We start from the raw sequence: 24,908 nt of genomic DNA on the forward strand, positions 1-24,908 counted from the left end.
GTCCCGGGCCTTTCACACGAGGCTAGCAACTTCATCAAAGAGGCCTGGTCGGCCAACACCCATAAGAGATACTCCTCATCTTGGAGAAGATGGTGTGATTGGTGCGCTCAACGGGACGTGGATCCCGCTTCGGCACATGTCTCTTTAGTGGTCAACTTCCTTGCCTCCTTAGCTTCCTCTGGTTTAGCGTACAGGACGGTCAACAACTTCCGGTCCGCGATATCGGCGGGCCATCTTCCCTTAGACGGTAAACCCATAGGGGAACATCCTCTGGTATGTAAATTACTGAGAGGAGTCAGGATGGTGAAACCTCCTTGCCCAAAATATTCTTACCTCTGGGATGTCTCGGTGGTCCTTAAATTTCTTGAAGCCTGGCCTTCCAACAGATTCTTATCTCGGAAACAACTTTCGGCCAAGTTAACTATGCTCCTATGTTTGGTTTCTTGCAAACGGGTGTCTGACGTACGGGCACTGGATTTGGCAGGGCGTAGATTTACCCCGGACGGTGTGCATTTCATTCTATCCAGGAGAACCAAGTGCAACACCACTTCTGTCACGTATCCAAGTTTTCCCACTAATCCTAAATTGTGCGTGGTACAGTGTATTAAGGATTACGAGGTAAGTACTGAAGAATTTCGTACTAATATGCAGGGGCAGTTGCTTATCGCTCTGCAGAAACCATTTCGCCCAGTGACTCCAGCCACTTTATCTAGATGGATGCGTTGGCTCATGGGCGAAGCGGGAGTTGATACCTCCAGATTTGGAGCGCATTCTGCACGCGGAGCCATGGCTTCGAAAGCGTATTCGTCAGGTGTCAGCCTGGTAGATATCATGAATACAGCTGACTGGTCTAATGAGAGTACCTTCAAAACGTTTTACTATAAACCCATTGTGAATATTGCGTCAATGGTGGTGGATCAGCTTTGAACAAGCATAATCGGAGCCTCCGGTCCTGACATAGAATTAAAAATTTGCGAACATTCGTGACAAGAATTTTCAATTCTATTAAGGACTACGGAGGCGAGGATTATCCCACCCACAGATATACATTGTTTGATGTAATGCTGCTTATTCATCATGCTGTACTCATGAAATGTTATGATGCTTATATTTCATCATGTGATGTTTGCTTATGCTACGGATTTGCATTTCTCTGTGTACTGTTTTCCCCCCCGTTTTTCTCATACTGTGAGGTGGCTTTACTGAGCACTCTGGAACAGCTTTTATGGGGTGTTTCCTTTCCTTTCTTCCAGGAACAGACAGCAAGTAAGCTGGATTATGGTTGATCGGTGACTGGATGACTACCGTTCGGTGCTCCGCTCCCGTGCAAGTTGTCTGGATCGGGATCCAGGAAGACGTTCGGCCCCGTTGGGCTTACAGTTCCTTGGTTTGGAGACGGCCCTGGCTATCGGTGATCCTCGAGAGCAGGTCGTGCTTGGACTTAACTATCGTTCCAAAGAAAGAGGACTCTATGGGCTGGCAAGGTCCTTATATGGCAGAGACTCTATGGTTGTCACATGGTTTATTTCTGTGTTTTCATTGGCTGCTGTGAGCTTCTATAGTAAAGATTGAGAAGCATAATCCTCGCCTCCGTAGTCCTTAATAGAATTGAAAATTCTTGTCACGAATGTTCGCAAATTTTTAATCCAGCGTTACTTCCACAGTTTTCTGCACTGCACTAAATGAGCACCTTTACCGTTTCAAGATGGCTGTGCATAGTCAGACTGCGCGAAGAATGTGTTTTACTACAGATCAGACAGAATCACCAGAGCACTTACTCTGTCGAAGCAAAGCCGCACCCGCGCTCTGATTCCACATCATACGGTGCCAAAACTGTAGGTGGCCTAGGAACTATTCTCAAAGCCTTGATTTTGATGCTCGAGCCAAGACTGGGATTTTTCTGGAAGTTTCATCCTAAAATATCTTTGCGAGATGTTCCACTTCCTATCTGAAAAGCGATTCACATGTTCAGAGGCAAAGCGTCATTTGCACTCGTTTTGATTACTGCAATGCTTTACACGAGGGAAAATTGGGAAAACTCTTCACAAAACTGCAGGTTCCACAAGACTGAGCAAGAAGACGCTTTTCAATCAGAATATTTGATCCAGCTTATGAACTGTCAATCTGCCGAAAGAGTGAGACTGATGGCTAGTGCATGAGAAGCGACCAGGCAAGGTTGCAGGCGTGGAAACAGAGGGCCTCATTTATGAGAAGTGACGCATCGCTGCGTGAAAGCAGCGATGCGTCACTTCTCAGTGCGCCCTTCTTGCGACATGATGGATGCGTCATATTTACAGTATGACGCATCATGTCGCAAGGAGTTACAGATACGTCAGTATTTCTGACGTATCTGTAGGCGCAAAAGTGACGCATTGCTGGAGTGTGTCACAAAAGTGACGCAACTCCAGCAATGTGTCCTTTCACATGGGGCAAGCCCCATGTGAAAGGGCCTGCGTCAGTCTTACGCCTGCTGTGAGGCAGGCGTAATATTGACGCATTTGCACCCTAGAAGTGGCGCAGTGAAATCTCATAGATTTCACTGCGTCACTTCTACAATGCTTACTTACGTGGGACCGCCCACCCTGCTTACATTATACCTGACGCAGGTATAATATAGCGCAGGGGTTTACAAAGTGACGCATCTACCTAGATGCGTCACTTTGTAAATATGGTGCAACAAGGTCCTATTTTTACGCCGCTGGTGCGTCACAAAAAGTGACGCACCGGCAGCGCAAAAGTGACACAAGGACTCATAAATGAGCCGCGGAAGGTGTAGCAACCAACGACCTTTACATTTTAAAAAGTTGCACCACAGACCATATGTATGGCAATGAAATGTCTTCAGTCTCCCGAACAAAGGTACTCTTCCCCAGTTCACATCTAAGAGTCTAACAAGACGATGGCATTCGACCAGGGGTCACACGTCGTGAAAGACCTCCCGCAAGACCTATCAATCAGTGTTTACAGAGCGCGCTAATGACCCCGCGGGGTATCCAGTCGCAACGGAATTTAACGGAAATGATCACTTTGAGATGAACTCTGAATGCCTGGCGATCCAAGAAAGCGTTGACATGAACAACACCTCGTCTTACCACCCGGTTTCAACGTATGCAGCTTTTCCAGGCCCTACAACCTTTAGGCAACTCTGCACTACGGAAGTATCCAAAATACGGTTTATGTTTCTTGTACAGAGGATTTCGCTCACTGGGGAATCAATACTTGTCGGGACAGTTTTGATCCTAATATTCATCAGAATAGGAACGGAACATTTCAGTGTTTCTTTCCGTCTTCCAGCCCTTCCTCAAATGAAGAAAGGAACATTTATTTATAGCAGCTAGCTGTTCCACAAACGCAACTCTGTCCGTTCCCTTCCTGTTCAGATCAGGAATTTTCTGCAACAACTTTGTGACACCTACAAACACTATTTCCAACTTCTTCTTTCATTACATATCAAGACGAAACTTTTTATAACGCTATGCTAATCTGTCCCAATGGCACAGGAGGACATCACAGCAGCATTTTTTACCGCCACCTGGCCAAGCTCTCAGCAGATAAGATATAGTCTTAAAACCTGCCGCTGTGGTCTAAGCCACTAACTAAAGCCTTGCTTCGCCATGCTAGGTTAAATTTGAAGGCAAGAGCAAAAATGAAGGAAGGGGACCAGAAACGGTCCACATGGCCTCTTGCGGCAGGCTAGAAGGCTACCACAATTTAGGGTCATTTTTTCGTTTTTGATTAATAATGCGATCCATGGCTGGGAGGGACGTCGGGCTACGCCCAACCTTTACAAAGACAAGATGAGGTGAAGATTGGAGGCACTCACCCGGCCTGCCGTCAGACCACCAACTTCACCAATTCATGTTATACCGCCAACCCAGCCACATTGTTTCCCTGGCTTTAGGGCATGTTGGCAATCCAAAAGGGTGTCATCTGCGGTTCTACGCATCACAGCTTTAGAACTTTCAAAGTGCAGGGTTTAAAAAAAAAAAAATACAGTTTACCAGTAGCTGACATTCCCATTATCTCCATATAGCTCTCAAGTTCCCAGCGTTCTAATATTCCATATGACAACATTACGGGGGGCTACAATTATCATTAAATGATCTCTTGGTCGAGATATTGACAAAAGCGAGGGGAACAGAGAATTTAACCAATGTGATAGACGAGGCAGAACGGCTATAATGATATCTCAACTTTCCGGTCAATGATGTAGCAATTCTCTAAATTAAACAGGGGAACGCCACAATAATGACATTCGCTAGAACGTTAGAGCAGGTGGCTCATTCCCACCATTATTTGATCGCTGCAACTTCACCCTCTCAAATAAATCTTGCAAAATTCCAATAGTCTAAGACACCAAGCCCTTGATACACTAACGGGTGTGCTAGCGCTCGTGGGGAGATGCACTGTTTTGCGATGCCAAGAAGGGCTTTTGTGACGGTAAGTAAACAGACGCAAGCCTTTACGGTTACGCAAATTTCTGCCACGGCAGTGCCAGCACAAAAACGTAGCAAATGCCCAAGAAGGCGTTCTTCATCCGCACCAGTCTAAGATCCGCTGTGGCCTTGTACGTTTTTGGACCTGTGACCATGGTGTTACTCTTGGTTTTAGTCTAAAAAGCCTAAAAAGCATTAGAAAGCCCCTTGCAACAGTCAATTTGGCACAGCGATAAATCATTGTGCAGCACTAATTGCCTGGCAGAAGTCTAAGCTCTAAAGATAGCCCATACAGAATGGGCCCAGATTTATGAAGCTCTTGTGTTGTCATTGCGACATGCAAAACAGCGTTAGGCAACGCCAGGGCTTCACTAAGATTTACTAAGACGCGGAAGGCCACCTTGAGTGGCTTTGCATGCCTTAGTAAATCTAGAGCAGTGATACTCAAAGTATGGCCCAGGGGCCGCAAGCAGCTCTCCTGACCTTTACATGCGGCTCCCTGGTGTACAGCAGCACCGGGCTGCTGTTTACCTGATGGAGCACTAATAGTCCGAAAGATGGAAATTAAAGGGCCAAGCATTTATTTACAATTAAACTAACTTATTAACTAAAGTAAAAGAAAAGAAGTGAAGGTGTCCTGCACCACTGAACTTAAGGAACACATTCTTTTTTAAAAACATCTTGCAAAAAAACGGGAAAGAAATGTGAAAGTCTCTAAAAAAAAATCTTTTAAAAAGTGCATTCCTTCAACATGCGGAAGCGTTTCGCCTCAGTATATCAGTGCATTGAGAAGTATTTAAAAACATTCATGCTTCCTCCAACCCTGCAATGCAAATAGTGAACCAGGAGGTAAGTCACTTGTTATGTTCACCGTCTGTGCGGCCTGGGTTGCTATTATACATGGACAACATCTGCCACCCTGCTGGCATCAATGCGGCCTTGGGTCACATGACAGGCCAAACTTTTTGGCCCCCTGGAAAATGTCTGCGAGACCTATGATCCCGAAAAACGCAAGGCAGCGGCAACTCGCTGCTTTGCGTTACTCTGCGCCGAGAATGCGTTAAATGGGTGGAGAGTGGGTGTTTCCATCCACCCATGCTTTTCTACGCATTCCCAGATTTACTGAGAGTAATAAACCGGGGACTGCGTCAACAGTGTACGCTTTCCCAACAGAGGCGCCACGAGGAGAAATAGCTTTATTTCTCCCCGTTTTGTCCTCTTTCTATGTATTCTGCCCTCTCCTTTTCAGGCATGGCAGCCCGGCAAGTTGTCTAGCTGCATTGCGTGAAAGGTTTGATAAATCTGTCCAGGGTCCATTTGAAAAATCCTCCTTGCGCGTTTGAAAATCAAATGTACCAAATTAAAGAGAAGACATACTTTTCGATTAAACACCTGCCCCAAAACCAAGTGCAGGAAAATTGAAACGTTTTCACCCCACGTGCATAAACCCACTAATTAACAAAGCCAGCAACAAGGATCCGAAATACAGAACCGACTACATTGAACTTTCTTATACTATAATAAGGGGCTAACCACTCAGTTTGTGTTTCCTTCCTCCAGCTCTCCTGTAAGGGAGAGAGGAACGGTCATCAATAGCAAACAGCAGCTGCATAAATGCAACACTGTTCACTCGCTTCGCGCTCAGAAGGGAACACTACAAATCTACCTCGTGGTTAGCGAAGACCAGACACTTTCGAACACATTTCCTCAGTTAAGAACTATAGAAATGATCCCTGAAAGTATAGTCTTAACCCATATGTCTGCAGCTCACACGCACAGAAAAAGTAGAAACCCTTCTTAGGTACGGTAAGCAAACGTTCGGCATCATCAACTCCAACAAAAACATATAGATATATAACACCATAAAAATAACAATCTAAAGATGCACGGGCAGACGCTTTCTTCACAGTAAAGCATTCTCAATAGATCCTCGGTGACGCACTAATTTAAAAATCTGCATAATCGAAATCAGCAACCAATCACATTCAGCCTGCCTTTTCCTGACACTCACGGATTCCCTGCTCGCTGCTCCCGAAACAGACAGAGGACTTACAGTGTGAAAGTTTAATTTTCAAACAGGTAAACAGAGCGTAGGCATAGTTTTGTTTCGTGCTTTCGCTCACAGCAACAAACACATTTGTACTTATTGAAAAATGAAGAGAACCAAACTCACAGCAAAGACAATCCAGCGTTACTTCCACAGTTTTCTGCACTGCACTAAATGAGCACCTTTCCCGTTTCAAGATGGCTGTGCATAGTCAGACTGCGCGAAGAATGTGTTTTACTACAGATCAGACAGAATCACCAGAGCACTTACTCTGTCGAAGCAAAGCCGCACCCGCGCTCTGATTCCACATCATACGGTGCCAAAACTGTAGGTGGCCTAGGAACTATTCTCAAAGCCTTGATTTTGATGCTCGAGCCAAGACTGGGATTTTTCTGGAAGTTTCATCCTAAAATATCTTTGCGAGATGTTCCACTTCCTATCTGAAAAGCGATTCACATGTTCAGAGGCAAAGCGTCATTTGCACTCGTTTTGATTACTGCAATGCTTTACACGAGGGAAAATTGGGAAAACTCTTCACAAAACTGCAGGTTCCACAAGACTGAGCAAGAAGACGGTTTTCAATCAGAATATTTGATCCAGCTTATGAACTGTCAATCTGCCGAAAGAGTGAGACTGATGGCTAGTGCATGAGAAGCGACCAGGCAAGGTTGCAGGCGTGGAAACAGAGGGCCTCATTTATGAGAAGTGATGCATCGCTGCGTGAAAGCAGCGATGCGTCACTTCTCAGTGCGCCCTTCTTGCGAAGTGATGGATGCGTCATATTTACAGTATGACGCATCATGTCGCAAGGAGTTACAGATACGTCAGTATTTCTGACGTATCTGTAGGCGCAAAAGTGACGCATTGCTGGAGTGTGTCACAAAAGTGACGCAACTCCAGCAATGTGTCCTTTCACATGGGGCAAGCCCCATGTGAAAGGGCCTGCGTCAGTCTTACGCCTACTGTGAGGCAGGCGTAATATTGACGCATTTGCACCCTAGAAGTGGCGCAGTGAAATCTCATAGATTTCACTGCGTCACTTCTACAATGCTTACTTACGTGGGACCGCCCACCCTGCTTACATTATACCTGACGCAGGTATAATATAGCGCAGGGGTTTACAAAGTGACGCATCTACCTAGATGCGTCACTTTGTAAATATGGTGCAACAAGGTCCCATTTTTACGCCGCTGGTGCGTAACAAAAAGTGACGCACCGGCAGCGCAAAAGTGACGCAAGGACTCATAAATGAGCCGCGGAAGGTGTAGCAACCAACGACCTTTACATTTTAAAAAGTTGCACCACAGACCATATGTATGGCAATGTAATGTCTTCAGTCTCCCGAACAAAGGTACTCTTCCCCAGTTCACATCTAAGAGTCTAACAAGACGATGGCATTCGACCAGGGGTCACACGTCGTGAAAGACCTCCCGCAAGACCTATCAATCAGTGTTTACAGAGCGCGCTAATGACCCCGCGGGGTATCCAGTCGCAACGGATTTTAATGGAAATGATCACTTTGAGATGAACTCTGAATGCCTGGCGATCCAAGAAAGCGTTGACATGAACAACACCTCGTCTTACCACCCGGTTTCAACGTATGCAGCTTTTCCAGGCCCTACAACCTTTAGGCAACTCTGCACTACGGAAGTATCCAAAATACGGTTTATGTTTCTTGTACAGAGGATTTCGCTCACTGGGGAATCAATACTTGTCGGGACAGTTTTGATCCTAATATTCATCAGAATAGGAACGGAACATTTCAGTGTTTGTTTCCGTCTTCCAGCCCTTCCTCAAATGAAGAAAGGAACATTTATTTATAGCAGCTAGCTGTTCCACAAACGCAACTCTGTCCGTTCCCTTCCTGTTCAGATCAGGAATTTTCTGCAACAACTTTGTGACACCTACAAACACTATTTCCAACTTCTTCTTTCATTACATATCAAGACGAAACTTTTTATAACGCTATGCTAATCTGTCCCAATGGCACAGGAGGACATCACAGCAGCATTTTTTACCGCCACCTGGCCAAGCTCTCAGCAGATAAGATATAGTCTTAAAACCTGCCGCTGTGGTCTAAGCCACTAACTAAAGCCTTGCTTCGCCATGCTAGGTTAAATTTGAAGGCAAGAGCAAAAATGAAGGAAGGGGACCAGAAACGGTCCACATGGCCTCTTGCGGCAGGCTAGAAGGCTACCACAATTTAGGGTCATTTTTTCGTTTTTGATTAATAATGCGATCCATGGCTGGGAGGGACGTCGGGCTACGCCCAACCTTTACAAAGACAAGATGAGGTGAAGATTGGAGGCACTCACCCGGCCTGCCGTCAGACCACCAACTTCACCAATTCATGTTATACCGCCAACCCAGCCACATTGTTTCCCTGGCTTTAGGGCATGTTGGCAATCCAAAAGGGTGTCATCTGCGGTTCTACGCATCACAGCTTTAGAACTTTCAAAGCGCAGGGTTTAAAAAAAAAAAATACAGTTTACCAGTAGCTGACATTCCCATTATCTCCATATAGCTCTCAAGTTCCCAGCGTTCTAATATTCCATATGACAACATTACGGGGGGCTACAATTATCATTAAATGATCTCTTGGTCGAGATATTGACAAAAGCGAGGGGAACAGAGAATTTAACCAATGTGATAGACGAGGCAGAACGGCTATAATGATATCTCAACTTTCCGGTCAATGATGTAGCAATTCTCTAAATTAAACAGGGGAACGCCACAATAATGACATTCGCTAGAACGTTAGAGCAGGTGGCTCATTCCCACCATTATTTGATCGCTGCAACTTCACCCTCTCAAATAAATCTTGCAAAATTCCAATAGTCTAAGACACCAAGCCCTTGATACACTAACGGGTGTGCTAGCGCTCGTGGGGAGATGCACTGTTTTGCGATGCCAAGAAGGGCTTTTGTGACGGTAAGTAAACAGACGCAAGCCTTTACGGTTACGCAAATTTCTGCCACGGCAGTGCCAGCACAAAAACGTAGCAAATGCCCAAGAAGGCGTTCTTCATCCGCACCAGTCTAAGATCCGCTGTGGCCTTGTACGTTTTTGGACCTGTGACCATGGTGTTACTCTTGGTTTTAGTCTAAAAAGCCTAAAAAGCATTAGAAAGCCCCTTGCAACAGTCAATTTGGCACAGCGATAAATCATTGTGCAGCACTAATTGCCTGGCAGAAGTCTAAGCTCTAAAGATAGCCCATACAGAATGGGCCCAGATTTATGAAGCTCTTGTGTTGTCATTGCGACATGCAAAACAGCGTTAGGCAACGCCAGGGCTTCACTAAGATTTACTAAGACGCGGAAGGCCACCTTGAGTGGCTTTGCATGCCTTAGTAAATCTAGAGCAGTGATACTCAAAGTATGGCCCAGGGGCCGCAAGCAGCTCTCCTGACCTTTACATGCGGCTCCCTGGTGTACAGCAGCACCGGGCTGCTGTTTACCTGATGGAGCACTAATAGTCCGAAAGATGGAAATTAAAGGGCCAAGCATTTATTTACAATTAAACTAACTTATTAACTAAAGTAAAAGAAAAGAAGTGAAGGTGTCCTGCACCACTGAACTTAAGGAACACATTCTTTTTTAAAAACATCTTGCAAAAAAACGGGAAAGAAATGTGAAAGTCTCTAAAAAAAAATCTTTTAAAAAGTGCATTCCTTCAACATGCGGAAGCGTTTCGCCTCAGTATATCAGTGCATTGAGAAGTATTTAAAAACATTCATGCTTCCTCCAACCCTGCAATGCAAATAGTGAACCAGGAGGTAAGTCACTTGTTATGTTCACCGTCTGTGCGGCCTGGGTTGCTATTATACATGGACAACATCTGCCACCCTGCTGGCATCAATGCGGCCTTGGGTCACATGACAGGCCAAACTTTTTGGCCCCCTGGAAAATGTCTGCGAGACCTATGATCCCGAAAAACGCAAGGCAGCGGCAACTCGCTGCTTTGCGTTACTCTGCGCCGAGAATGCGTTAAATGGGTGGAGAGTGGGTGTTTCCATCCACCCATGCTTTTCTACGCATTCCCAGATTTACTGAGAGTAATAAACCGGGGACTGCGTCAACAGTGTACGCTTTCCCAACAGAGGCGCCACGAGGAGAAATAGCTTTATTTCTCCCCGTTTTGTCCTCTTTCTATGTATTCTGCCCTCTCCTTTTCAGGCATGGCAGCCCGGCAAGTTGTCTAGCTGCATTGCGTGAAAGGTTTGATAAATCTGTCCAGGGTCCATTTGAAAAATCCTCCTTGCGCGTTTGAAAATCAAATGTACCAAATTAAAGAGAAGACATACTTTTCGATTAAACACCTGCCCCAAAACCAAGTGCAGGAAAATTGAAACGTTTTCACCCCACGTGCATAAACCCACTAATTAACAAAGCCAGCAACAAGGATCCGAAATACAGAACCGACTACATTGAACTTTCTTATACTATAATAAGGGGCTAACCACTCAGTTTGTGTTTCCTTCCTCCAGCTCTCCTGTAAGGGAGAGAGGAACGGTCATCAATAGCAAACAGCAGCTGCATAAATGCAACACTGTTCACTCGCTTCGCGCTCAGAAGGGAACACTACAAATCTTCCTCGTGGTTAGCGAAGACCAGACACTTTCGAACACATTTCCTCAGTTAAGAACTATAGAAATGATCCCTGAAAGTATAGTCTTAACCCATGTGACTGCAGCTCACACGCACAGAAAAAGTAGAAACCCTTCTTAGGTACGGTAAGCAAACGTTCGGCATCATCAACTCCAACAAAAACATATAGATGTATAACACCATAAAAATAACAATCTAAAGATACACGGGCAGACGCTTTCTTCACAGTAAAGCATTCTCAATAGATCCTCGGTGACGCACTAATTTAAAAATCTGCATAATCGAAATCAGCAACCAATCACATTCAGCCTGCCTTTTCCTGACACTCACGGATTCCCTGCTCGCTGCTCCCGAAACAGACAGAGGACTTAACAGTGTGAAAGTTTAATTTTCAAACAGGTAAACAGAGCGTAGGCATAGTTTTGTTTCGTGCTTTCGCTCACAGCAACAAACACATTTGTACTTATTGAAAAATGAAGAGAACCAAACTCACAGCAAAGACAATCCAGCGTTACTTCCACAGTTTTCTGCACTGCACTAAATGAGCACCTTTACCGTTTCAAGATGGCTGTGCATAGTCAGACTGCGCGAAGAATGTGTTTTACTACAGATCAGACAGAATCACCAGAGGACTTTGTCGAAGCAAAGCCGCACCCGCGCTCTGATTCCACATCATACGGTGCCAAAACTGTAGGTGGCCTAGGAACTATTCTCAAAGCCTTGATTTTGATGCTCGAGCCAAGACTGGGATTTTTCTGGAAGTTTCATCCTAAAATATCTTTGCGAGATGTTCCACTTCCTATCTGAAAAGCGATTCACATGTTCAGAGGCAAAGCGTCATTTGCACTCGTTTTGATTACTGCAATGCTTTACACGAGGGAAAATTGGGAAAACTCTTCACAAAACTGCAGGTTCCACAAGACTGAGCAAGAAGACGGTTTTCAATCAGAATATTTGATCCAGCTTATGAACTGTCAATCTGCCGAAAGAGTGAGACTGATGGCTAGTGCATGAGAAGCGACCAGGCAAGGTTGCAGGCGTGGAAACAGAGGGCCTCATTTATGAGAAGTGATGCATCGCTGCGTGAAAGCAGCGATGCGTCACTTCTCAGTGCGCCCTTCTTGCAAAGTGATGGATGCGTCATATTTACAGTATGACGCATCATGTCGCAAGGAGTTACAGATACGTCAGTATTTCTGACGTATCTGTAGGCGCAAAAGTGACGCATTGCTGGAGTGTGTCACAAAAGTGACGCAACTCCAGCAATGTGTCCTTTCACATGGGGCAAGCCCCATGTGAAAGGGCCTGCGTCAGTCTTACGCCTGCTGTGAGGCAGGCGTAATATTGACGCATTTGCACCCTAGAAGTGGCGCAGTGAAATCTCATAGATTTCACTGCGTCACTTCTACAATGCTTACTTACGTGGGACCGCCCACCCTGCTTACATTATACCTGACGCAGGTATAATATAGCGCAGGGGTTTACAAAGTGACGCATCTACCTAGATGCGTCACTTTGTAAATATGGTGCAACAAGGTCCCATTTTTACGCCGCTGGTGCGTAACAAAAAGTGACGCACCGGCAGCGCAAAAGTGACGCAAGGACTCATAAATGAGCCGCGGAAGGTGTAGCAACCAACGACCTTTACATTTTAAAAAGTTGCACCACAGACCATATGTATGGCAATGTAATGTCTTCAGTCTCCCGAACAAAGGTACTCTTCCCCAGTTCACATCTAAGAGTCTAACAAGACGATGGCATTCGACCAGGGGTCACACGTCGTGAAAGACCTCCCGCAAGACCTATCAATCAGTGTTTACAGAGCGCGCTAATGACCCCGCGGGGTATCCAGTCGCAACGGATTTTAATGGAAATGATCACTTTGAGATGAACTCTGAATGCCTGGCGATCCAAGAAAGCGTTGACATGAACAACACCTCGTCTTACCACCCGGTTTCAACGTATGCAGCTTTTCCAGGCCCTACAACCTTTAGGCAACTCTGCACTACGGAAGTATCCAAAATACGGTTTATGTTTCTTGTACAGAGGATTTCGCTCACTGGGGAATCAATACTTGTCGGGACAGTTTTGATCCTAATATTCATCAGAATAGGAACGGAACATTTCAGTGTTTGTTTCCGTCTTCCAGCCCTTCCTCAAATGAAGAAAGGAACATTTATTTATAGCAGCTAGCTGTTCCACAAACGCAACTCTGTCCGTTCCCTTCCTGTTCAGATCAGGAATTTTCTGCAACAACTTTGTGACACCTACAAACACTATTTCCAACTTCTTCTTTCATTACATATCAAGACGAAACTTTTTATAACGCTATGCTAATCTGTCCCAATGGCACAGGAGGACATCACAGCAGCATTTTTTACCGCCACCTGGCCAAGCTCTCAGCAGATAAGATATAGTCTTAAAACCTGCCGCTGTGGTCTAAGCCACTAACTAAAGCCTTGCTTCGCCATGCTAGGTTAAATTTGAAGGCAAGAGCAAAAATGAAGGAAGGGGACCAGAAACGGTCCACATGGCCTCTTGCGGCAGGCTAGAAGGCTACCACAATTTAGGGTCATTTTTTCGTTTTTGATTAATAATGCGATCCATGGCTGGGAGGGACGTCGGGCTACGCCCAACCTTTACAAAGACAAGATGAGGTGAAGATTGGAGGCACTCACCCGGCCTGCCGTCAGACCACCAACTTCACCAATTCATGTTATACCGCCAACCCAGCCACATTGTTTCCCTGGCTTTAGGGCATGTTGGCAATCCAAAAGGGTGTCATCTGCGGTTCTACGCATCACAGCTTTAGAACTTTCAAAGCGCAGGGTTTAAAAAAAAAAAAATACAGTTTACCAGTAGCTGACATTCCCATTATCTCCATATAGCTCTCAAGTTCCCAGCGTTTTAATATTCCATATAACAACATAACGGGGGGCTACAATTATCATTAAATGATCTCTTGGTCGAGATATTGACAAAAGCGAGGGGAACAGAGAATTTAACCAATGTGATAGACGAGGCAGAACGGCTATAATGATATCTCAACTTTCCGGTCAATGATGTAGCAATTCTCTAAATTAAACAGGGGAACGCCACAATAATGACATTCGCTAGAACGTTAGAGCAGGTGGCTCATTCCCACCATTATTTGATCGCTGCAACTTCACCCTCTCAAATAAATCTTGCAAAATTCCAATAGTCTAAGACACCAAGCCCTTGATACACTAACGGGTGTGCTAGCGCTCGTGGGGAGATGCACTGTTTTGCGATGCCAAGAAGGGCTTTTGTGACGGTAAGTAAACAGACGCAAGCCTTTACGGTTACGCAAATTTCTGCCACGGCAGTGCCAGCACAAAAACGTAGCAAATGCCCAAGAAGGCGTTCTTCATCCGCACCAGTCTAAGATCCGCTGTGGCCTTGTACGTTTTTGGACCTGTGACCATGGTGTTACTCTTGGTTTTAGTCTAAAAAGCCTAAAAAGCATTAGAAAGCCCCTTGCAACAGTCAATTTGGCACAGCGATAAATCATTGTGCAGCACTAATTGCCTGGCAGAAGTCTAAGCTCTAAAGATAGCCCATACAGAATGGGCCCAGATTTATGAAGCTCTTGTGTTGTCATTGCGACATGCAAAACAGCGTTAGGCAACGCCAGGGCTTCACTAAGATTTACTAAGACGCGGAAGGCCACCTTGAGTGGCTTTGCATGGCTTAGTAAATCTAGAGCAGTGATACTCAAAGTATGGCCCAGGGGCCGCAAGCAGCTCTCCTGACCTTTACATGCGGCTCCCTGGTGTACAGCAGCACCGGGCTGCTGTTTACCTGATGGAGCACTAATAGTCCGAAAGATGGAAATTAAAGGGCCAAGCATTTATTTACAATTAAACTAACTTATTAACTAAAGTAAAAGAAAAGAAGTGAAGGTGTCCTGCACCACTGAACTTAAGGAACACATTCTTTTTTAAAAACATCTTGCAAAAAAACGGGAAAGAAATGTGAAAGTCTCTAAAAAAAATCTTTTAAAAAGTGCATTCCTTCAACATGCGGAAGCGTTTCGCCTCAGTATATCAGTGCATTGAGAAGTATTTAAAAACATTCATGCTTCCTCCAACCCTGCAATGCAAATAGTGAACCAGGAGGTAAGTCACTTGTTATGTTCACCGTCTGTGCGGCCTGGGTTGCTATTATACATGGACAACATCTGCCACCCTGCTGGCATCAATGCGGCCGTGGGTCACATGACAGGCCAAACTTTTTGGCCCCCTGGAAAATGTCTGCGAGACCTATGATCCCGAAAAACGCAAGGCAGCGGCAACTCGCTGCTTTGCGTTACTCTGCGCCAAGAATGCGTTAAATGGGTGGAGAGTGGGTGTTTCCATCCACCCATGCTTTTCTACGCATTCCCAGATTTACTGAGAGTAATAAACCGGGGACTGCGTCAACAGTGTACGCTTTCCCAACAGAGGCGCCACGAGGAGAAATAGCTTTATTTCTCCCCGTTTTGTCCTCTTTCTATGTATTCTGCCCTCTCCTTTTCAGGCATGGCAGCCCGGCAAGTTGTCTAGCTGCATTGCGTGAAAGGTTTGATAAATCTGTCCAGGGTCCATTTGAAAAATCCTCCTTGCGCGTTTGAAAATCAAATGTACCAATTTAAAGAGAAGACATACTTTTCGATTAAACACCTGCCCCAAAACCAAGTGCAGGAAAATTGAAACGTTTTCACCCCACGTGCATAAACCCACTAATAAACAAAGCCAGCAACAAGGATCCGAAATACAGAACCGACTACATTGAACTTTCTTATACTATAATAAGGTGCTAACCACTCAGTTTGTGTTTCCTTCCTCCAGCTCTCCTGTAAGGGAGAGAGGAACGGTCATCAATAGCAAACAGAAGCTGCATAAATGCAACACTGTTCACTCGCTTCGCGCTCAGAAGGGAACACTACAAATCTTCCTCGTGGTTAGCGAAGACCAGACACTTTCGAACACATTTTTTTTTTTTTTTTTTTCTCGGATCTACCCGTCTAGCCCTCAGTCGGTCGGTCGAGCCAGTCTGCCACACCGGCCAGCCTAGCCTCCCGTCCCGGCCAACTCACTCGGCGTACTAGCCCAGGGGGTACTAGGCATGGCTTATCTTTTCAGCCGCCCCGCCCTGTCCAGCTCTGCCCTCCCTCCAGCAGCCAACCAGCCCAGCCGAACTGCGGGGAACCAATCCGCAGTCAGCCATTAGCCGGTCAGCCTTGCGCTGGTCGGACCTAGGAGGGGTTTGCCAGACAGGGGGTCGACTTAGCCTTCCAGCCATGCCGTTCGGGCTTCCAGCCAAACCCACCGACCTACGTAAAAAATCACCATCCAGCCAGTCCGCCAGTCAGCCCACTTCACAGTGAGCCGCCCAGCGGTCCAACAGTCCAGCTACTCTTTCCTTTACGCTCAGGAGTTTCATTGCCACACAAAGTGCATTGATTACATCCCGGCTGACCGATCTCCCCCTAGTGACCACCAAGTGTACTACACTTGATCTTAGCCAAAAGGCCGAACACATTTCCTCAGTTAAGAACTATAGAAATGATCCCTGAAAGTATAGTCTTAACCCATATGACTGCAGCTCACACGCACAGAAAAAGTAGAAACCCTTCTTAGGTACGGTAAGCAAACGTTCGGCATCATCAACTCCAACAAAAACATATAGATGTATAACACCATAAAAGTAACAATCTAAAGATGCACGGGCAGACGCTTTCTTCACAGTAAAGCATTCTCAATAGATCCTCGGTGACGCACTAATTTAAAAATCTGCATAATCGAAATCAGCAACCAATCACATTCAGCCTGCCTTTTCCTGACACTCACGGATTCCCTGCTCGCTGCTCCCGAAACAGACAGAGGACTTAACAGTGTGAAAGTTTAATTTTCAAACAGGTAAACAGAGCGTAGGCATAGTTTTGTTTCGTGCTTTCGCTCACAGCAACAAACACATTTGTACTTATTGAAAAATGAAGAGAACCAAACTCACAGCAAAGACAATCCAGCGTTACTTCCACAGTTTTCTGCACTGCACTAAATGAGCACCTTTACCGTTTCAAGATGGCTGTGCATAGTCAGACTGCGCGAAGAATGTGTTTTACTACAGATCAGACAGAATCACCAGAGCACTTACTCTGTCGAAGCAAAGCCGCACCCGCGCTCTGATTCCACATCATACGGTGCCAAAACTGTAGGTGGCCTAGGAACTATTCTCAAAGCCTTGATTTTGATGCTCGAGCCAAGACTGGGATTTTTCTGGAAGTTTCATCCTAAAATATCTTTGCGAGATGTTCCACTTCCTATCTGAAAAGCGATTCACATGTTCAGAGGCAAAGCGTCATTTGCACTCGTTTTGATTACTGCAATGCTTTACACGAGGGAAAATTGGGAAAACTCTTCACAAAACTGCAGGTTCCACAAGACTGAGCAAGAAGACGGTTTTCAATCAGAATATTTGATCCAGCTTATGAACTGTCAATCTGCCGAAAGAGTGAGACTGATGGCTAGTGCATGAGAAGCGACCAGGCAAGGTTGCAGGCGTGGAAACAGAGGGCCTCATTTATGAGAAGTGATGCATCGCTGCGTGAAAGCAGCGATGCGTCACTTCTCAGTGCGCCCTTCTTGCGAAGTGATGGATGCGTCATATTTACAGTATGACGCATCATGTCGCAAGGAGTTACAGATACGTCAGTATTTCTGACGTATCTGTAGGCGCAAAAGTGACGCACTCAGTGCAGGAGGGTATGCTCAGACGTGAGTCCCTTGCTCATTGCACCATCAGGATTCAGGCAAGCCGGGCCGACGAAGGCTGTGATGCCAGAAACCGGTCCCCGGAAGCTTGTTTCCTTCCCAGTATAAGAATTGGCTTGGTAGTTTGGTTTGCCCTGTTCCCATCATGCACTGGGACAGGTACAGACTAATTTGCATGTAGCCAGGTTCTGAGCTGGGATGGTGCAGTGAGCTAAAAAACGGTGATGGATTAAAACCATGATCTCTTGACTTGGTAAGAGTATTCTGCATCATTCAGAAACTCTGTCCGTCACCACCCCCTTTTTCCCAAATTGCATTGCTGGAGTGTGTCACAAAAGTGACGCAACTCCAGCAATGTGTCTTTTCACATGGGGCAAGCCCCATGTGAAAGGGCCTGCGTCAGTCTTACGCCTGCTGTGAGGCAGGCGTAATATTGACGCATTTGCACCCTAGAAGTGGCGCAGTGAAATCTCATAGATTTCACTGCGTCACTTCTACAATGCTTACTTACGTGGGACCGCCCACCCTGCATACATTATACCTGACGCAGGTATAATATAGCGCAGGGGTTTACAAAGTGACGCATCTACCTAGATGCGTCACTTTGTAAATATGGTGCAACAAGGTCCTATTTTTACGCCGCTGGTGCGTCAAAAAAAGTGACGCACCGGCGGCGCAAAAGTGACGCAAGGACTCATAAATGAGCCGCGGAAGGTGTAGCAACCAACGACCTTTACATTTTAAAAAGTTGCACCACAGACCATATGTATGGCAATGTAATGTCTTCAGTCTCCCGAACAAAGGTACTCGTCCCCAGTTCACATCTAAGAGTCTAACAAGACGATGGCATTCGACCAGGGGTCACACGTCGTGAAAGAACTCCCGCAAGACCTATCAATCAGTGTTTACAGAGCGCGCTAATGACCCCGCGGGGTATCCAGTCGCAACGGAATTTAACGGAAATGATCACTTTGAGATGAACTCTGAATGCCTGGCGATGCAAGAAAGCGTTGACATGAACAACACCTCGTCTTACCAGCCGGTTTCAACGTATGCAGCTTTTCCAGGCCCTACAACCTTTAGGCAACTCTGCACTACGGCAGTATCCAAAATACGGTTTATGTTTCTTGTACAGAGGATTTTGCTCACTGGGGAATCAATACTTGTCGGGACAGTTTTGATCCTAATATTCATCAGAATAGGAACGGAACATTTCAGTGTTTGTTTCCGTCTTCCAGCCCTTCCTCAAATGAAGAAAGGAGCTGCTAAATTGGTCACTCGGCCTGCTGCCGCATACCACAGACGAGCCCGGACTTCTTGCCTGCCGTCTTAGTGAGTTTTCGTCGCTCTAGACGAGCAGAGAAAACATTGGCTGCCGCCCGAGTGACCAATTTAGCAGCGCCGTGAATAGAGACGGCATCCCATATTGAAAGAGATATCTTTGACAAGCACCGACTGATACCTGACTTGTGGTTCATCGGATATACCTCTGAGGCCCCCACAATGTAATCATCCGTTTGAAGTCCTTCCTAATCTTACCGGATCGGCATCTCCACAAAGGGCCCTTTTTGAATTTCAATCTCTACAAGGCCGTCACTGTTAGCCTTTTGTCCTGATGAAGACCCGTACTGACCTTAAATTAGCGCAGCACAAGGGTTGAAACGTCGACTATTATGTGGACCAGTACATAGAATCTGCGCCAAAAGGAACTCTTCCATCACGCAGCTTTACTATAACTATTTAATCCGCTGGCCATTTTCAAATATTCTAGATTTTAAAGTATTGTACATATCACGCACATTGTCACTGAGCACTTACTATTCACTGTGTTACTTTTATTATTACACTATTGCTTGACGGCCTTCCATAAAATATTGATGCAAATATATATGAATGACGTAATTTATATATAAAGAATTTGATTTGCATATGAACTGTTTTGTGTGTTGCTTATAGTAGAATATCGCATATTATCTGAATAACGCTTGACTTTGCCTAATGTGTAAAGTAATTCTTTCACCCAACGGAACCACTGTTTACCTTATAACATAATGCTAGTGATGGCATTTCATCTAACCACATCTAGATTAGCTGGTAAAACAGTGCAGGCTTAAATCCCAACCGCTGCACACCAAGGAAGGAGGCTGGCTGAGTATATGCTTCACAATTATTTAAGTAAAGCATCTTGCACTAATAAAGATAACCCTTATGGTGATTTTAGTGGTCCTAGACAGCCATAGAAAGCTCTAAAAGTGGTAGCTGTGGAGAGTAGCCTTCAGGCTTAGTCCAGAAAGATTGTTAAGCAGCTTGTTTTACCAGAACTAATCATATAGAGTAGGTTAAACGAAAAAGAGGTACACAGTGTAGTTATAAAAATAGGGATAATTATTATACACACTCACTAACACATTGGTATATCTCCTACCCAGAGATATCAACACAATACACACAATATTTCAATTGTAAACAGATAAGTAAGCACAAATACACAGTGGTCTCCAGGGGGAGACCAAACCATATACTAAAGAAAATGAATGCAAACTGTGACAGAAGTCAGGACTTGGACCAGGAGACTCAGAAGAGATAGACACCCAAGGAACCACACGAGGTAAGTACCCAGGAACCCCACGGCAACTGTTTGCAGAGTGGAAAAACAGCTGCGTACTCAATGCAAGTCAATTAGAAAGTCGCGGTTGCAGTTTTCAAGAAGAAGAACCTTTATTGGTGGACCCTGAAGAAACCCATTGGAAAACAGAAGGTTGTAGAGTCACCCACCCGTGGACACCCCTGGAACCAGGATACCTACAGTAGGGAAGCCGGGTGTATAGGTGCCAAGTTACCTCGGAAACCGTCGTAGACCACAATGGAGGACTTCAGGAAAGATGCCGCTGGCGAAGAGGGTGGAGGAGTCCGGTGGAATCCAAGGATGGATTCTTGAAGAAAAGTACCTGCAAGCAGAGGGGATAGAGTCTATGCCACTCGGAGGTGACCAGGAGGCACGGAAGAGCAATGACCACTGACGACGGAAGATGCAGAAGTGATGACAGTGACCTTGTCGCTGCAGCTGTGATGAGGACTAGGCAATGCAGTGGAAGACCAGGAGCTGTTCACAACCTGTTCCATATCATAAGTCGAGAACCAGGGGGTCAGACGGGAGCACCAACAAGCCTTGGCAGCAGTAACAGACAAAGTAAATGATAAAGGAGCAACGCTGGGCCCAGCAAGGTCCAAGGGACTCACCAACTGCAAGAGTCAGAGCAAGCTCTGAGCAAGCAGGGGAGCTCACTGAAGCCAAAGAAGACCCTCACGAGTATCCACAGGCTGAAGGCACAGGAGTCGCACGAGGACTTCGAGCAGCTCACCAAAGATGCAGGCTCATGGTGCAGAGGATGCCGTGAGGACAAAGATCTTGACAGAAAAAGATGCTGGAGGCTGGAGCTTCTTGCAGCCCGAAGATCTCTGGAGTACAGAGCCAACAAGTCTTGGCAATGATAAGTCAATGCACTGCACTGGGGTTCTGTTCCAGCGGTTCCGACGAGGTACACTGGCGTCAAACTTGCTGAGAGGACAAGTCATGCCCTGAGGGAGTTGCAGAACTACCACCTGTGTTGCTGAGCCTTTCGGAGTCCGTGGAACGTCAGGAGCAGCAGACCGGTCAGCTTTGTTGCTGTGCCGGCTGATGCAGGGGAGTGACTCCTTCACTCCAAGGGAGATTCTTTCGGGTGTCTTTGATGCCCACAGGCCTAGAAAGGAACCTGGATGAAGCACAGGCACAGACGACGAAGAAAACTTGCAGACCAGGAGCAGCAGGAGTCTTCCTTGGTTAAGTCTACATTCCAGGCGAAGTCCAGTAAAGTCCAAGGTGCCCAGACGGTTGAAATTGAAGTGGTTTTCGGTTTGAATCTTGTCCACCAACGAATCTGAAGAGCCACCAACAGGCAAGGCCTCACGTACCCTAGGGAAAGGGTTGGAACGATTCATGAGTCCCTCCCAGAGGAGGGGCTGGACAGAGGGGAGGATACTTCCATGTCTTTTGTCCAGTTTCACGCCAGAGTAGGAGCCAGGGGCTCCCTGAACTAGCTCAAACTGGAGTATTCAAGGAGGACACCAGATGTGCCATTCAAAGCAGTCTGGCAAGCGCCCCCACCCCAGCCCAATACACTAAGTCTTGTCTTGAAGGTGGTCACACCTCTCTGTGACAGGAAACCTATTGTTCTAACTTCCCCTCCTCAAGCTCAGCTCAGCAGCAAGAGGGCAGAGTTGTGTCTGGGATCGACAGCAGCACAAGCTTACTGGTAGACCCTGGAAGGCTGTTACTGGGAGTACAGGAGGCTTCTCGGAGGAGCCCTCCAGCGCATGGAATCATACCTCCAACACCGGTCACAGTGCATGGCTAAGTAAATCTAGAGCAGGGATACTCAAAGTACGGCCTGGGTGCCGCAAGCAGCTCTCCTGACCTTTACATGCGGCCCCCTAGTGTACAGCAACACTGGGCTAACACTAATAGTCTGAAAGATGGTAATTAAAGGGCGAAGCATTTATTTCCAACTAAACCAACTTATTAACTAAAGTAAAAGAAAAGAAGTGAAGGTGTCCTGCACCACTGAACTTAAGGAACACATTCTTTTTTAAAGACTTCTTGCAAAAAACGAGAAATAAATGTGAAAGTCTCTAAAAAAAATCTAAAAAAGTGCATTTCTTCAACATGTATAAGCGTTTCTCCTTAGTATATCAATGCACTGAGAAGTATTTTTGTAAACTGATAGTTTGCAAACATGAACTTAAAAACATTCATGCTTCCCCCAACCCTGCAGTGCAAATAGTGAACTAAGAGGTAAGTCAGTTGCTTTGTTCACTGTCTGAGTGGCCTGGGTTGCTATTATACATGAACAAAATCTGCCACCTCGCTGACATCAATGTAGCCCTTGGTCACATGACAGGACAAACCTTTTGACCCCCTGGAAAATGTTTGCGAGTACCTACGATCCAGAGAAATGCAAGGCAGTGCAACATGCTGCTTTGCGTTACTCTGTGCTGGGAATGCGTTACATGGGTGGAGAGTGGGTGTTCCATCCATCCACCCATTCTTTTTTAATGCATTCTCAGATTTACGGAGAGTAATGAACCTAGGACTGTGTCAACATTGTACTCTTTCCCAACAGAGTCGCCACGAGGAAAAATATCTTTATTTCTCCCCGTTTTGTCCTCTTTCTATGTGTGCTGCATTCCGCCCTCTCCCTTTTACGCAGTGCCACACTGCAAGTTGTCTTGCTGCATTGCCTTGCATGAAAAGTTTGATAAATCTGTCCTAGGGTCCATTTGAAAGTCCTCTTTGCACGCTCGAAAAACTAAGTACCAAATTATCGATGAAACATTCTTTTTTCAAAAAAGCATCTGTTGTAAAGACAAGTCTCTCTCTTTCACGCAGTGCAGCGAGGAAAGTCCTCTTTGCTTTGTGCATTTGAAAAACGATGTTGGTATAAATAATGAACCAAATTATCGATTAGACATATTTTTCGAAATGCGTCTGTTTTAAAACCTTTCCAAGAAAGCTCAAAAGTTTTCACTACATATGCATAAACTCAACTGCTGGACACTGCAGCAGCCAAGCGATGAACAAACTAAATAAAAAATGTAAAATTTTGAAACCTAAATAAGAAGCTAACCATTCAGTTTGTGTTCACTTCCTCCAGCCTTCCTGCAAAGAAGAGAGGAACAGTCATCAACTGCAAACAGCAGATGCATGAAATCAGCACTGTTCACTCGCTTCGCGCTCAAAAGAGAACACTACAACTCTTCCCCGTGGCTCCTGAGGAGCAACTTGCATCTGCGGAAAATTAAAAAGGTGAGGAATCTGCTCTTAGTATCTATCAGAAGCTTGGATGCGATGAGAATGTGTCTGGGGCTTTACAGTGAGACATATGGACAGTCATGCCTTCCTCAGATTCTATCAGCGCTTTAGCTCCTGCTCATCAGCTTTTGATCTGCCTCGGGACACTGCTGGCATGCAGGGGCAGCTCCTCTGCTAAGGCGGAGGAGTGTCGCTCCACTGCTCTGTGAGCAGTTAAAAAAGGAAAAAATAAAATGATAAAAACTAACGTTATCATTTTATTTTTCCATAGCTCGTCTGGTTGGGTGCGGGGCAGGCTCTAACAGGAACAGGGGAGGAGTGGTAGGCACTCACTTAAGTGCGCAGGACTGTTTGGCCAGCCCTCTCGGGCCGACCAAACAGGCATGTGGACATTGCATGTTCTCCATCCAGGCTGTACTACCATCCAGGCCCCCAGTCTTTCTCTGAGCGCCGAACCACAGCGCTCAGGCCAATTATGACACTGCTCAGCAGCGTCGTGATTGGCTATGGGAGTCTGGAAGCCTGGGTGCTTGCTGTTCCTGGTTCCTGGCCTTGGAAGCGGGTGAAGAGGACCGAGAGTCGGCAGCCAGCCTGCAGGTAAGTGTTTTAAAATTATTTTTGTTCTTATGTTTACCCTCACCCCTGCCCTTCCGCACCTCCCCCCGCCTGCCACTCCGCCCCTGTTAAGTTGCGGCCGCCACTGCTGGCATGCATGAGCATTGCATGGAGATTATGCCAGTCGGCTGCAGTAGCACCAGTCACTTCAGTGTTAGGAGGTGACTGACTCTGGGATCGGAGCAGCTAATTACTGTTGGTGGTTCAATTCACAGCTGCCTGTAACTGTAGGTTTTTCAGTTCACAGATACTTGCAGCATCAAGTATTTCAGGTCACCGTCACTTGTAGCTGCAGAACTCCCAGGTGGGTCATCACTGCAGCAGGTATACTTCTTAAAGGATGAAAGGGTGATATGAGGTTAGGTCTGAGAGACCTGGAGACCTACTCCAACCTCAGGTTGATGTCTGTTACACTCCCCAAGACAGTCTATGATTTCGCAGGCTGCCCCAGTGCTCATGGGCTAAGTGGCTTGGCTTCTTTTTCTTGGCAATTGTCTCACTGCAGTGTTAAGGCACTCCTTCCTGTCTATCGCAGGCCAGCAGCTCCAAGGTCACAGTCAGGCCCACAGCTCCTC

At 46.0% G+C, this 24,908-nt stretch overlaps 1 long non-coding RNA gene, 3 other non-coding genes and 2 pseudogenes across 4 annotated transcripts in view; all 6 read right to left on the minus strand.

The window, feature by feature from the left end:
* Positions 1-24,908, minus strand: part of LOC146858744 (uncharacterized) — a 350,319-nt gene that overhangs the window by 238,313 nt on the left and 87,098 nt on the right. The window lies entirely within an intron of this gene.
* Positions 5,968-6,185, minus strand: LOC146858788 (small nucleolar RNA U3). The gene has a single exon (XR_014980484.1). It is a non-coding gene; the product is annotated as a small nucleolar RNA U3 (small nucleolar RNA).
* LOC146858789 (small nucleolar RNA U3) lies at positions 10,942-11,159 on the minus strand. The gene has a single exon (XR_014980467.1). It is a non-coding gene; the product is annotated as a small nucleolar RNA U3 (small nucleolar RNA).
* Positions 15,913-16,093, minus strand: LOC146858790 (small nucleolar RNA U3; annotated as a pseudogene).
* On the minus strand, positions 16,457-16,681 carry LOC146858791 (small nucleolar RNA U3). Its single transcript, XR_014980274.1, has one exon. It is a non-coding gene; the product is annotated as a small nucleolar RNA U3 (small nucleolar RNA).
* LOC146858792 (small nucleolar RNA U3) lies at positions 23,532-23,729 on the minus strand (annotated as a pseudogene).

This window comes from Triturus cristatus, chromosome 3_2 (assembly GCF_964204655.1).
Source record: "Triturus cristatus chromosome 3_2, aTriCri1.1, whole genome shotgun sequence".
NCBI classification, from domain to species: Eukaryota; Metazoa; Chordata; class Amphibia; order Caudata; family Salamandridae; genus Triturus; species Triturus cristatus.